Here is a 15,357-nt window from a genome sequence, read left to right as displayed (position 1 = left end):
AAAGCTAACACGATCTTCATGATCCAACTGCCCTTCTCGGAGATGTTGATCCGCTACATCATATTGATTATGACATCCTTTCCTTCGAGAACTTCATCCAACATGGCGACAAGAGAGCATGACAACCTCACAAGACTGGATCATTGATCTTAATGAACACAAGATCAACTCACGGAATGAGACGTAGAAACATCCCTTGAGGTGAGACGCAGAACACACATCAGAGATGATGGATGAGAAACATATGACAAAGGTTCAAATTGGTAGGCAACAATTCGACGCTTAAATAGATGGTGAGGGGGTTTCAAAGTAGTGAGGAGTTAAGTTGCCCACGATACCATAACAGGACACCTTAGGGAAAAGGTGACTCGTAGAGCATTTCCCTTAAGTGTCAAAAAGAATTACTTTTGATACAAAGATCATTGAAACTCTTTATACCAGCCTGAGGTAAAATCTCGAGCAATCGTTTGGCATTGTAAGTAGGGATGGCATACTGAGACAAGAATGGATGATGTGGACTACCTTGTTGAAGACAACGCAATGGATGATTTTTGCTTATCACCGGAAATGGATGGGACCCATGGTAAGACCACTTTTGAAGATGATCCTGAACAACAATTGCTGGGGTGCAAGATGGGAACAAAATGCAAATGCTGGGAACGTTTCAACCATCATATCTGCCTGAGATTCAGATCTGGTTGGTAACAGGATATTTCAGGCAGCATGTCTGACAAGGAAAAGTTGCAACACAAATCAACAGGATGATGTTGCGAGAATCTCGGGAGATGGACTATGGTAGTAAGCTCTAAAACATGAGCAGGTTTTGCTACAACACGTGAACACGCTGTCCCAGACAAGCATGGCCACGTAGTAGTCTTATATTAAACACTACCGAGTTCAATTGGGGGAACCATCACCGAGGATATCGAAGCCTTTTCATAAGTCCGGATTAGCTCTTATGAAGGGACTCCTTCTCATTGAGCAAATCAGTCAGTGGCTTGGGGTGATAGGAACACATATGGAGTGGAGGCAGCCAACCTATCAAACCATAGAGCACTTCGCACGTGCATGACTGACTTGGGATGGTGCCATCGGAAACGAAACAATCTTCCTCGAACTCACGGCGGCAACTTGCACCAAATGCACGTGAATCAGAGAAAGTCACTTCTTCCATCCAAGCATAAGCTTCATGAACGGAACATGAAGGCATTGCTTACAAAGTTTCCAATACTAGGTTGACATTCAACATGAATCATGGGGGAGACAAAATGCTGTTGATGGGTTCAACAGCAACTCATTGGAATTTCCATATCACTGGACTTCCAGCATCATGTGAACACGGTGATAGCATTGGTCAGACCCAAAGGATGTAATGGTGTATGCTCGAGGGACCAACCACGAGTAAGACAACATTACGAACATCGTTGGTTCTGATTTGATTTGACGATAGCCCATACTCAAATCAAAGTTGATAAGACAATAGGTCCAGTAACTGATTATAGGGACCAATCGATGAAGATATCATCTTTCTTCAACACACACACACACACAAAAAGATATCCCTTATCATGAACTAAGTCAGACAAGCTTCCATCTTCCAACTCTCCAAGTTGTTGTTTAGCTTAACCAACTAGCTCGGGGGTATCCAACATAGATTCTTGGAGAACGGATGGTTTAGAGAAAAACCAACATGATCACGAACTCAACACAGCGATCAGGGAACAACCTGGTAATACTTCCGAGAAGATATTCGGAAAATCACAAACCACCGATATGTTACTTAGCTCGAGCACAATCTTGCTTTTCAGGGCAAGACGATATGATCAAGGGAGCGAGGGATTGACACAATCCTAACTCATTGATCGAAGAGTGCACCAGGAAATATGGACTAGGTAGCACGATCAATCTTAGGATGATGATTCGATAACCAACACGCTAAGAATGAGAGTATTGTCCATTTACTACCAAGCAATGAGGTTGCTAGGAGTATTGATTTCACACATCACAGTTCACTTGTCGGCATTCCGGTTACAACAACACGGGACTGAAGAATGAATAATGATGGCGATAAGGATCACTGCGTCAAGAATTCATAAGAGGTGGTGCAATTCTCATGAAATTCTTGACATAAATATGGTAACACTCCAAGGTAGAACAGAGCAAAAGTTGGGTTGGCATTTTGATCTGTGGAATACAACTACTTTGAACCAATCCTAGAAATGGATGAGGTACTGGAGTTTGTTTCTCCTAGTCATTCCAGAATAGAATGGCTTGACAGACCACAAGAATAAGAGGTATCGATGAGCATGAATGCAAGACATGCTCTTAACTATCAAGTGATAGACAGAGATCATGATACCACTAAAGAGAGGGACAACTCAAAGGAACATATATCTTTCTGAGCTGTAGATGCATAGATTAGCATGTCGAACGAGTTCAACATAATTCTTCCGGATAACCCATGCAGAAAGGTACAACTGGCAGAATCACAATTATGAATGGAGAACTCCTCAAGAGTAGTCTGATTGTGATCTTTTGATCCAACAAAATTCTGCCATAAGTGGTTCATAGTATTTGGAAGAAGGAAATACCACAGACCTCGAGGACTAATGCAAAGATTAATAATAACCTAAAGGAACGAGCAATCACTATCAACATGAAGCAAGTAGGTTGAATCTCGGGTTCAAAACCCAGAAATAGAAGGCCTACTAACTAAATGGCATCACGAGATGCTTTCAGGGATGGTGGCCAGAATCATCACACCGGGAACACAAAACATGGCTAGATTACTGTGTGACTCCCTAAAACACCTAGGGTCATAATAATAGCCCCAACATATATACTAAGGTAATAGAGTACCTCAACTCACCGATTAGTGTGATTAATCTGGCCCAAATGGACATCAGGAACATGGAGGGATGATTGCAAGTGCATCAGACTATCTAGAAACCTGGGATGACTCGGGCAGCATAACGGCTGTAAATGCTGAAAAAGATTTGAGACAACCTGCAAAAATGGTGGCATAACCACTCAACATCACAATATCAAGGTTCTGAGGCCAGCTATGAACACACGGAAGTAGTAGGAACTGAACTGAGGCTTAAACTCAACATTCCTAGGCAACTACGGTTTAGTAACACGTCATCCTAAGAGATAGAAGAGAAGCCTAGTTCTTAACCCTGTAGAAAAGATAAGATGACTCAGATCAGAAGGTCATGAGGATAAGGAGTAAAAAGAGCCTTACGTTCCCTTCCACAATCAATTCCCTTATATAACTAAAGCATTTCTAGACTCAACTTCGACCAGCTTGGCTTGGTTATCCTATAGGCAGTCAGGCTCTGATACCAAAGCTGTCAGGACCCCGATTCTAAGTCACACCGATCTAGCCTGTAACACCTCATATCACTTTGCGGCCTTACGCACGGTATTCCCACGGGTGTCGCCTTACCATGGCCCGGTGACCGTTTGCGCCTTTTGGCTCACGTATATGAGTGTCGCTAGCATCCATATGACAGAGAACCCGGGCCGACATGACTAGTCGTGAACCCAAAGTGGCACCAACTTATGGGGACAGGCATACATGAATCAACTTCGAGCATGTCGGTCAGCAGCGTGCGAATCTGGGCTGTAGCACTGGGCTAACAGGACTCCGGTGAACCGGGCTGTAGCAGGCTAGGCAGGACTCCGGATGTCATCGTGTGACATTTTCCCCGAAGGGACAGACACGGGAACAAAGTGAATCACATGCCGGCCAGTAAAGTGTTCCAGAGTAGTAGTGCTGGGCTAGCAGGACTCCGGTGAACCGGGCTGTAGCGGACTACTATGGCTCATGGAAGCACTAGACTACATTTCCCCATAAGAGAGGCTGCCAAGGATAAACAACTAGATTGTCGGATCCCACACATACCAAGCATTTCAATCATACACACAATATGCTCAATATGTGCAATACAACATGGCATCACAACAAGACTCTACGACTCAAAGTATTTATTCATTAGGCTCCGAGGAGCGAGATATTACAACCATGGGCCTCATGACCCAACATACAGAGCATACAAGCAACAACACATGCGAAAGGAAAACATGTCTGAGTACAGACAACTACAAATGAAAAAGGCTGAGAAGCCTGACTATCTACAAGACCCTCCCAAGGTACAAGATCGTAGCTGAGGTAACGAGCTAAATGTCGAAGTCCACGCGGAACTACTAGCGAGACTGACGTCTCTCTGCAAAAACATAAAATAGGCAAACGTGAGTACAAATGTACCCAACAAGTCTTACATCAGAACTATCTACATATGCATCAGTATCAACAAAGGGGTGGTGGAGTTTAACTGCAGCAAGCCAGCTTTGACTCGGTGGCTATCCTGAACTACGACTGCAAGTAACTCTTTTGAGGTGGCGCACACGAGTCCACATATTCACCATATCAATACTCCACTATGAATCCGCTCCCGTCTCCCTACGAGAAGGCCATCCATAGCACTCATGCTTATCTTGCGCATTTTAGAGTATCCACTTCCACTTGTCTATGAACTATGCAAGGGGTCCAAGTTTCCATATCCGAGGAATCCGGCTATTCGAATAGATAATGATAACCCTGCAGGGGTGTACTTCTTCACACACGCTCTCGCCACTTATCGCCCTATACACGTCATGTACCTCGGCAACCTTCAAGCGGAAGCCGGGCGAGGGAGTCAGCCACGACCTGACTAACCAACAAGTCTCTAGTCCAGGTTTATCGCCTATTTGGGTTCCATCCGCAAGGAGATCCGGCCGGGGTGTCGCTCACGGCCCCAAACGATGTGTGAAGGGTTCCCAAGCCCAACATCCGGGTGCCACTTGGTACACCGTGCCACTGTGCCTAGTCACCTGTACCGGGTGCCACTTGGTAGACTACTAACACTACCTACAAACACCAGAAACTAGTTGCAACTCCTGGACAGAGATCGAGTTGATTAATAAGTCGAGAAGGGAACTTAAGCATTCCAATGCGTGGTAGTAGCTATTCATGGATCACAAACCCAGAACTCAGTTCCTAAGGACGGCTGCAATGAGACAACCCACCATGTACTCCTACATGGCCTCTCACCGCTACCTTTACCAAATCGTGTTCACACACTTTGCTCTCAACAGTAGGACATGTTCACCACATTCCAATTCATCCCCGATGAATCAGACCTGACTCAACTCTAAGCAGTAGCAGGCATGACAAACAAACATGAATGAGTAGGCACATCAGGGCTCAAACAACTCCTGCTCATGCTAGTGGGTTTCATCTATTTACTGTGGCAATGACAGGTCATGCAGAGGAAGAAGATAGTAAAGCTCTTCATCGGTGTCATCGAATCATCGCTGGATCAATGTCTACTGAGGGGGGACAAACACCGGCAGCTGAGAAAGAACACAATCAACACATGGCGATATGCAACAATGTGATGCATGCTATGACATGGCAATATGAATGTGTTTTGGGCTAATGCAACAGAAAGTCATTTTAATTGAAGTGGAATTCAAAACTATATCAAATTCCAACTCCAAACCTATTATGAAATTTTCTATGATTTTTAGAAGTTTAGGCAATTTTCTGGAATTTACTGTAAAAGAATAAATCCAGAAAAGAGTTATTGCATCAGCACTGCGTCGTGCTGACCTCAGCAGGTCAACAGAATGGGTCCAGGTCAAACCTGACCAGTGGGACCCGCACGTCAGTGAAACAGGGAAGGGATAGAGGCTGACCAGTGGGTTCGGGTCAACGTTGACGTGGCATGGTCAAAATGACATCTGGGGTCGGCTATATTAATGTATACTAAGCAAAAAATAATTCTGGGGTTAGTTAGGCATGGGGCCTAGCAGTCAGTGTCACCAGGGGGTAATTAGCGAAGATGTTAGCGGCTAATGACGTTGAACGTCATCATGCCGGAGTTTTGGCCGGCGGCGACCTCAAACCGCGGCGGTGTCCGCCGGAGTTGCACCAGAGGCGACGGATCGACGCGTCGAGGACAACAGGAGGTAGCCCATGCCCGCGCGCATCCAGGGGAACCAACGGAAGGGCGCGGGGTGGCTGGAGTTCGCCAGAAGCGAGCTCGTGGCGGCGGCCAGAGTTCGGGAGTAGATGGGTTCGGGGCTAGAGAGCATGGGAGGGGAAGATACTGGTGGCTACGGGTTCGCGGAGACGTGCGGAGCACACTGGTGTGCTCGGACACGGGCTGCAGTGCCCATGGCCGCGTCTGCGTCATCGCCGGCGGCGAGGAGCTGACGGCTTCCGTGGAAGATGCAGCTAGAGGAAGAGAACGAGCTCAGGGAGGAGGGGTAAAGGCGGTGGAGCTCACGGTGATCTCGAGGGCGTCGTCAGCGGCTCGGGGAAGATCTGGTGTGGCCGGGACGACGACGGTGATTTCCAGTGGCCAGAGCTTCAAGACGAGGTCGGGGACGATGATACAGGCTTCCAGCATCATATTCATTGGTGGAGAGCTTCAGGGCGATGCAGCGGAGCCGGCGGGAGCGTCGGGGAGACGAGGGGGTGGCTCAGGGCGCGGCAGCGGCGAGCGGCGGCGACGGTGGCGCTCGGATGTGCGAGAGAGAGGGTCAGAGGGGGATGTGAGAGAGGAGAGAGGCAGAGGGAAACGAGGGCGTCTCTATGGCACGGCTGGAAGCGCCGAGATGCCGTGAGGTGGCAAGCAGGGCTGTCGCGGCTCGGTTGGGTGCCGGGCACGCAGCTGCTTCTCCTCCTGGCAGGAGGAAGAAGACAGTGCTGTCCCTGGTGGGCTGGGCCTGCAGGAGTGATGGGCTGCACAGGGCAGGCCAGGTAAGTGGCTCAGGTACTCTCCTTTCCTTTCTTTCTAATTATGTTACAGTTTTCTATTTATTTTGCTCTATTTTGATTTAGTAATAATACTAAACCATTTTTGTTGCTTCTAAAACTATTTGTGGATGCAATATGGACTAGCCCAAAGCCCCACAATATTTTTCAGAATAATTGGAGTTATAAAAGTATTTATAGAAATTTATAACCCCAAGTCAAATACAATATGAGTTAATTCAAAAATCCAAAAATGTCCTAGAAATATATTCATCATTTTTGGCAGAGGTTTCTACCTTAACCAAAAATCATGAACTTTTCTTGAGGCACTTTGGGTTCATTGAAAATGTTTTTTTGGTTGAACCTAGTTGAATTCCTTTTGATGCTAGGGTTTGATCATCCCCATTTCAAGTTTTGAATAAAATTTAAACATGATGCACACATGAAGCTAGCCTAGTGCAAAACCAGAAGCTAGGGATGTGACAATGATTATGGCATACTAAGACACAAAGACACAAATAATACAAGACGCTCCAAGCAAAACACATATCATGTTGGTGAATAAAAATATAGCTCCAAGTAAATTACCGATGGAAGTGGACGAAAGAGGGGATGCCTTCCGGAGCATCCCCAAGCTTTGACTTCTTAGTGTCCTTGGATTATCTTGGGGGTGCCATGGGCATCCCCAAGCTTAGGCTCTTGCCACTCCTTGTTCCATAATCCATCAAAAGAATTCACCCAAAACTTGAAAACTTCACAACACAAAACTTAAAGTAGAAAACTCGTGAGCTCCGTTAGCGAAAGAAAACAAAAGACCACTTCAAGGTACTGTAATGAACTCATTCTTTATTTATATTGGTGTTAAACCTACTTTATTCCAACTTCTCTATGGATTATAAACTATTTTGCTAACCATAGATTCATCAAAATAAGCAAACAACACACGAAAAACAGAATCTGTCAAAAACAGAACAGTCTGTAGTAATCTGTAGCTAGCGCAAGATCTGGAACCCCAAAAATTCTAAAATAAATTGCTGGACGTGAGGAATTTATCTATTAATCATGTGCAAAAAGAATTAACTAAATATCACTCTCCAAATAAAAGTGACAGCAGTTCTCGTGAGCGCTAAAGTTTCTGTTTTTACAGCAAGTTCAACAAGACTTTCCCCAAGTCTTCCCAACGGTTCTACTTGGCACAAACACTAATTAAACACAAAAAACACAACCAAAACAGAGGCTAGATAATTTATTTATTACTAAACAGGAGCAAAAAGCAAGGAATAAAAATAAAATTGGGTTGCCTCCCAACAAGCGCTATCGTTTAACGCCCCTAGCTAGGCATAAAAGCGAGGATAGATCTAAGTATTGTCATCTTGATTCTTAATTATTTTAGCGATGTTATGCTCGAATCCGGGAGGTTCCTTACGTTTCCCTTCATATTCAGAGATCTTGAGATCTAAAGAATCCAAGCACTTATTGCAAAGAGTAATCAACATATTCATGCGGTGATGATTTACACTAACGCTCTTAAGAGGTTCAAGAGATTTCTGTAAAATCTTAGTTACTTCGCAAATTTTCTCAAAAACTTGTGTTTTCTCTTGGGTATGATGGGCCCCCTTTTGTTGAGTTAAATTTCCTACTATACCTTCTATAATTTCATGCGCGATACTGGGATCAATTTCAATAAAATTGCCTTTGGCAACACAATCCAAAAGTTGTCTATGAGACATATTAAGCCCAACATAAAAGTTGCGAAGCAAAATTCTGAAATTTATTTCTAGGGTGCATTTACGATAAGATTCCATCATTCTAAACCAAGCATGCTTTAAGTTTTCTCCTTGCTTTTGTTTGAAGTGAAGGACTTCAAACTCGGGGGACAAAGGACCAGAAAGAGGACTAGCCATGACGATAAGCAAACAAACTAGCACACGAGCAAACAAGAGCAAACGGGCAAAAGAGGCAAATAGAGGGGGAGGATAGAGAGAGAGGGCAAATAAAACGGCAAGGGTGAAGTGGGGGGAGAGGAAAACGAGAGGCAAATGGCAAATAATGTAATGCGAGAGATAGGGATTGTGATGGGTACTTGGTATGTTGACTTTTTGTGTAGACTCCCCAGCAACGGCGCCAGAAATCCTTCTTGCTACGTCTTGAGCTTGCGTTGGTTTTCCCCGAAGAGGAAGGGATGATGCAGCAGAGTAGCGTAAGTATTTCCCTCAGTTTTTGAGAACCAAGGTATCAATCCAGTAGGAGGCCACGCTCAAGTCCCTCGTACCTGCACAAAACAATAGCTACTCGCAACCAACGCGATTAGGGGTTGTCAATCCCTTCACGGTCACTTACGAGAGTGAGATCTGATAGATATAATATTTTTGGTATTTTTGGTATAAAGATGCAAAGTGTAAAGTAAAAGCAAAGTAAAAAGCAAAGAAAGATTAAAGTGATGGAGATTGATATGATGAGAATAGACCCGGGGGCCATAGGTTTCACTAGTGGCTTCTCTCAAGAGCATAAGTATTCTACGGTGGGTGAACAAATTACTGTTGAGCAATTGACAGAATTGATCATAGTTATGAGAATATCTAGGCATGATCATGTATATAGGCATCACGTCTGTGACAAGTAGACCGAAATGATTCTGCATCTACTACTATTACTCCACTCATCGACCGCTATCCAGCATGCATCTGGAGTATTAAGTTAAAAACAGAGTAACGCCTTAAGCAAGATGACATGATGTAGAGAGATAAATTCATGCAATATGAAATAAACCCCATCTTGTTATCCTCGATGGCAACGATACAATACGTGCCTTGCTGCCCCTTCTGTCACTGGGAAAGGATACCGCAAGACCGAACCCAAAGCTAAGCACTTCTCCCATGGCAAGAACTACCAATCTAGTTGGCCAAACCAAACGGATAATTCGAAGAGACTTGCAAAGATAACCAATCATACATAAAAGAATTCAGAGAACATTCAAATATTATTCATAGATAAACTTGATCATAAATCCACAATTCATCGGTCCCAACAAACACACCGCAAAAAGAAGATTACATCGAATAGATCTCCACAAGAGAGGGGGAGAACTTTGTATTGAGATTCAAAGAGAGAGAAGAAGCCATCTAGCTATTAACTATGGACCCGAAGGTCTGAGGTAAACTACTCACACTTCATCGGAGGGGCTAGGATGGTCTAGAAGCCCTCCGTGATGATGGCCCTCTCCGGCGGAGCTCCGGAACAGGCCCCAAGATGGGATCTCGTGGATACAGAAATTTGCGGTGGTGGAATTAGGTTTTTGGCTCCTGTTATGATCGTTTGGGGGTACGTATGTATATATAGGAGGAAGAAGTACGTCGATGGAGCACCGAGGGGCCCACGAGGCAGGGGCGCGCCCTAGGGGGGCGTGCCCCCCACCCTCGTGACCTCCTCTTTGACTCCTTGGAGTAGGGTCCAAGTCTCCTGGATCACGTTCGGTGAGAAAATCACGTTCCCGAAGGTTTTATTCCATTTGGACTCCGTTTGATATTTTGTTTCTCCAAAACACTGAAATAGGCAAAAAAACAGCAATTCTGGGCTAGGCCTCCGGTTAATAGGGTAGTCCCAAAAATAATATAAAAGTGGAAAATAAAGCCCAATATAGTCCAAAATAGTAGATAGTATAGCATGGAGCAATAAAAAATTATAGATACGTTGGAGACGTATCACCCGCGCCTTCCCCATAAGAAAAGGGGAAAATGCGGGCGCGCTGCTCATTTACCCTCCGCGTCACTCTAGTTTCAGAACCGCCGCCCCCCCCCCTTCTTCTTCCTCAAGCGAAAAAGCCGAAACCCCCGCCTCCATCCGCCGCCGCTGCATCCCCATTGCCCCCAATATCCCATTGCTCCAGATTCCGCACCTCTTTCCCGGCCGCCATGGCACCCAAAACCAGTAAGGGCAAGGGATTGGCCAAGGACGCCGAGGAGAAGGAGATGCCAGAGAGCGAGTCGGTGGTGCTTCGGACGCAGCTTGTTGTCTTCCCCTCGACGGTTGATGCAGTCCACCTCAGGGACAACTTCAAGCCTCTGTGGGGGGTGAAGACGACAGGGCATCCGGCTACGCACATCATCCCCGCCGATTTTGCCAAGGCCAACCTGAATCAGTATCCCTTCTTCGTTGACTACTTCTCCTGCAGGCTTTGCCCCCTTTCTCCGACTCTTTCAATGATATCATGCACACCTTCGGGTTCCACCTTCTTGATTTCACGCCGAATGCCATGGCGTGTATGGCCCTCTTCGCCCACCTCTTCGAGGGCTTTGCCGGAATGCTTCACGGCACGACGCTTTTCCGCCACTATTTCTTTCCCCGTATCCAGGCGAGGGGTGCCATCTCCGGCTGCATCACCTAGATCCCACGGACCCAGGAGAAAGGCACGTATCCAGAGGGTGCCCAGAAGGATGGGTGGGAGGAGTGGCGGGGCCGGTGGCTATGGATCGAGGAGGAGGATCCACAGGAGTTCTGCCAAGTTCATCAGAGCCCGCCAGTCTGCTGCAAGGACTGGAGCGACGCCAATGTCAATGACAAGAAGCTCGGGATTTCTACCACTAGGATCCATCGCCTCACTATGGCTGGGCTCACCCTTGAGATGATTGGGGCTGACTTCATCCGCCGCCGCATTGCCCCACTTCATAACAAGGGGAGGCCGGCCTGGCTCTTCAGGAGCGCGGCCGATGTCATGAGGCTTCGCCCCGGCCTGAAGCACAACTTCACTGTGATGGGGCACGCTCATCTTTGTCAACGGCTTTTCCAACTTGATGTGGGTGGCAACGGCAGGGCTGACAGAGCTAGCAAGGTCATGAAGGTCGGCAAGGTCATCAAGAGGCCTCTGTTCGGGTTGCCGGCAGGAGTGGTCCTACCGAGCAACAACTCTCGTCAATCCGACATCATCGCCATTATGCCAGACTTCAACGCGCACGGCCTTGACCCAAGGTGGGCCGAGCCGGAGGAGGAGCGGGTGCAGGAGTTCTTCGACAACCTTTCAGAGAGGTATGTCCGTGATGAGCCACTACTTATCAAGGACACCACCGAGGAGCTAGACTACATCGCCGCCAGGGCGGCGGAGGCGGCGCTTGCTAGGGAAGCTGGCAGCGTCGGCCACATGGTGAACGAGGCCGAGGTGGCTGTGGAGGAGGAGGAGGAGCTTGCCGGATGGGCAGAGTCTACTGGGCAGGCCAGCAACACCGGCACCAAGGCCCCTCTCATCGAAGATGTCGTCCAGGAGTCGACCGAGGGAGAGGTCGGGGCTGACGACCCTCCGACAACGGGAAGGAAGCGTATCCTGCGGCGGGTCAGCTCTGGCGAGCCGGTCTGGTCCGGCCCGGCAGGACTGGGCAGCGGAAAGAGGCCCAGGAGGAGTCCGTGCGCCTGACGAGGGCCGCGGCAGCGAGGAAGGTGGTGAAGGTCGCGGTGGAGAAGAAGAAAGAAATTGCCTCTTCTTCATCCAATCATCGCCGGACTCCATCCCCTTCCCCTCCTCCTGCAGACGTTGACACGGAGGTCATCTTCGATCTTGGGTCTCTCAGCCCAAGGAGGAAGAGGAAGGCAGCAGAAGAGGAGGTGGAGGATGAGTAAGCATCCTGCCTTTCATCATCTCCGTTCCTTCAGACCGTGCTGGTTTCCTTGACTTGTTTTTACTCTTACAGGGACATGGAGACGCTGGCCCAGAGGGTGGCGAAGAGGGCCAGGGCCTCGACTGGTGGCCATCCCCCGGCGGGCACCTCGAGTACGCTGCTAGTGGTGGAGAGCATCCCGGATAGCAGCCCCTAGCGTGAGCTCGCCACTCGCTCCCTATCAATGTGTGTTGGGATACGATCCCTTGGTGCTGACCTTGTCGTGGTTGCAGGAGGAGGACGGCAGCAAGAGGAGCCACTGAGGGCCACCCCCAACACGCCGCCCCGAGGGGCATCCCCGGCAAGGGTGCCAAGCACCGAGCCCATGCGCATGGATGAGGAGGAGGAGGAGGCGAACCTGGGCGCCGGTGGCTCCGTCCCGGCACCAAATATTGGCGAGGAGGGGGCCACTTCTTCCCAGCCCGGTGCGGGTAAGTTAATTGCCCTCTATCCCTGTTCTTGCTTTTTCTTTTCAAACCTTGGTCTTGGATTTGCCTCATTCCCCTCCTCGGTATCCAGACCCTTCCCCGGCGGACCGGGAGGACATCGACACCGCCATTGAGGAGGTCGCCAGGGACGTCGAGGCTGAGGCCGCCAAGATCGCCGTCGAGGAGGCTGCCAAGGGTGCTGCTGAGGATGCCGCCAAGGGGCCTGCCGGGGAGGCCGACAAGGCCGCTGCCGAGGAGGGGTGGTTGATGATCAACCTTCCTCCTCCACTGCCTCTAGTTTGGGCAAGTATCTGAAGGTGAGCGACGATCTGTTCGTCCACCTCCCAGGGACGGCGAGCACCAGGGCGCCTGCCGAGGGGGAGGTGTTTGATGATGAGGTGCTCGCCACTGCCGGGCTTGAGGTTGTTGACGAACTGAGCACCGGTGGTGGCGGTACCCAGGCAGAGCGGCTCCTCCAGGCCATGAGTGTCAACTTATAGAAGCTCCAGGCACTTCACTGTGCCCACCTGGACAAGGCTAAGTCCAGGATGGCGGCTGTGGACAAGGCGGAGGCGGATCTTGAGGAGCACGTCGCCGAGACGCGGGCTTGGTTCCGCCAGGCCTGTGAGGAACTGAAGTCCGCCCAAGATCTGCTGGACGAGCACAAGCAGGAGCTTGTCCTGAAGCAGGCCGGCGTCGAGAAGGACTAGGAGGCGGCGAAAGCACAGGCCGCCAAGGACGAGGCCGCTCGGCTCCAGCATCAGGCTGTCCTGAACTCCCAGGAGGAGGACCTTGCCGCTCGTGAGGAGAAGCTCACCGCGACACTCCACGGCAAGGATGAGGAGGTTGACCAGCTTGTCGTGCAGCGGACCCGGGAGCTAGAGCAGAGGCATGAGGAGGCACTCAATGCTCAGGCCCAGGTCCAGGCCGGCAAGGTGAACAAGCTGGAGATGGAGCAAGACGAGCTGAAGAAGTAGGTCCTGGAGCTGACGGAGGAGAGGGATGCGGCCAAAGGTGCCTTGGCTGACGCGCAGGCCACAGTCCTCAGCAAGGTTGAGCTACTCTTCGAGGCCAGTGACTCCATCAGGGATCTGAAGCTGAAGCTGGAGGGCCTCAAGGGGACGCTTTCGGAGGTCAGGGCCCGGGAGGATACCCTGACCAAAAATCTGGAGGCCGAGAGGCAGCTGCGGAGGAATGATGCCGCCAACCACGCGGATTTTGTGAAGGGCGAAAACCTCTGGATCAGCCGCCTCATCAACATCTCCGGCTGGATCACCACGCAGCTGGCTAGCTACCATGGGGATGCCGAACATGAGGTACGTCCTGGAGCCGAACGTGAGTCCCAATGCCAGACTGACCCTGTTCTTCGAGGGTGTTCTTGGAGCTCTGGAGCAATTCCGCTCCAACAGAGCGACCTCCCTGGCCAATGAGGCCCGGAGGCTTTGCCAAGGTGTCCTGACCAAGGTCCTCACCAAGGTGGCGTACTGGAACCCCAACCTCGACTTCGACGCCATGCTGGAGAGCTTGCTGGAGGGTGTGGACCTCGCGGCGCTCAAAGAGCGTATCGAGCCTGTCATCAGCCGTGTCGATGGAGTTCGGAGGATAGAGGGCCAGCGTCGGGACTAGGCACCCCATTTCTCATCGTCGCTGCAGGTTCATGACCAAGACAATTTTTATCTTTAGTTAGAACCGCAGCAACAATTGATGTAATATAACTCTGCAGTACCTTGAAACGATGCATGTTATTTTCTTGTTCGATCGTTCTTTGTATGTACACCCTATGCTCAACTGGTAGGCTTGTCGGCACGCAAACCCAGGCTGCGGCGTTTCGAGGACGGATCCTCGCAACCGGCCAGGTGTGCCTGCGACCAAGTAAACCACATCGCCATTCTCAGCACGACCGCTTGAACTGTTGAGCGGACTCGAAACAAAACAAGGGCGCTGCCAATAGCGGGAAGGCCACCTTGCCGTTCTTGACGCGGCCGCTTGAACTGTTGAGCAGACTCGAAACGGAACAAAGGCGTTGCCAATAGCGGAAGGCCCCCATCGTGTGCAGGTTTTTCATACCAAGAGCAAGATCTTCGGGGGAAACAACCTTATACAGGAAAAAATTACTCAAAGTTTCGAATGACTTAGCTTTTCTATCACCGCGTGAGCGTTTACTGCATCCACAAATGATGCTGCCCATTTGGTCATCTTCTTCCTTTGGGCGACGACCACGACGAAACCACTACGCCAACTAGACCAGATTTCCACAACTGCGCAGCCCCCTACCTGGCGCACCAGGGATGTCGGTGGGAACGACACCTATGGGATCAGTGGGATCCCTTCTATGGTTGGCGGGCGCGGGGTTGTGCAAAGAGCGGGTCTAGTAGCCAACACAAAGGTCGTTTACCCAGGTTCGGGCCGCAAGGATGCGTAATGCCCTAGTCCTGCTTTGGTGTATATTTGAGTGTTCTTGAGCTTCTGAAATAGCTGT

The sequence above is a fragment of the Triticum urartu genome, chromosome 7A, assembly GCF_056163025.1.
Source record: "Triticum urartu cultivar PI428250 chromosome 7A, HENAU_Tu73, whole genome shotgun sequence".
In the NCBI taxonomy this organism is placed as follows: domain Eukaryota; kingdom Viridiplantae; phylum Streptophyta; class Magnoliopsida; order Poales; family Poaceae; genus Triticum; species Triticum urartu.
This window is presented reverse-complemented; position numbering follows the sequence as displayed.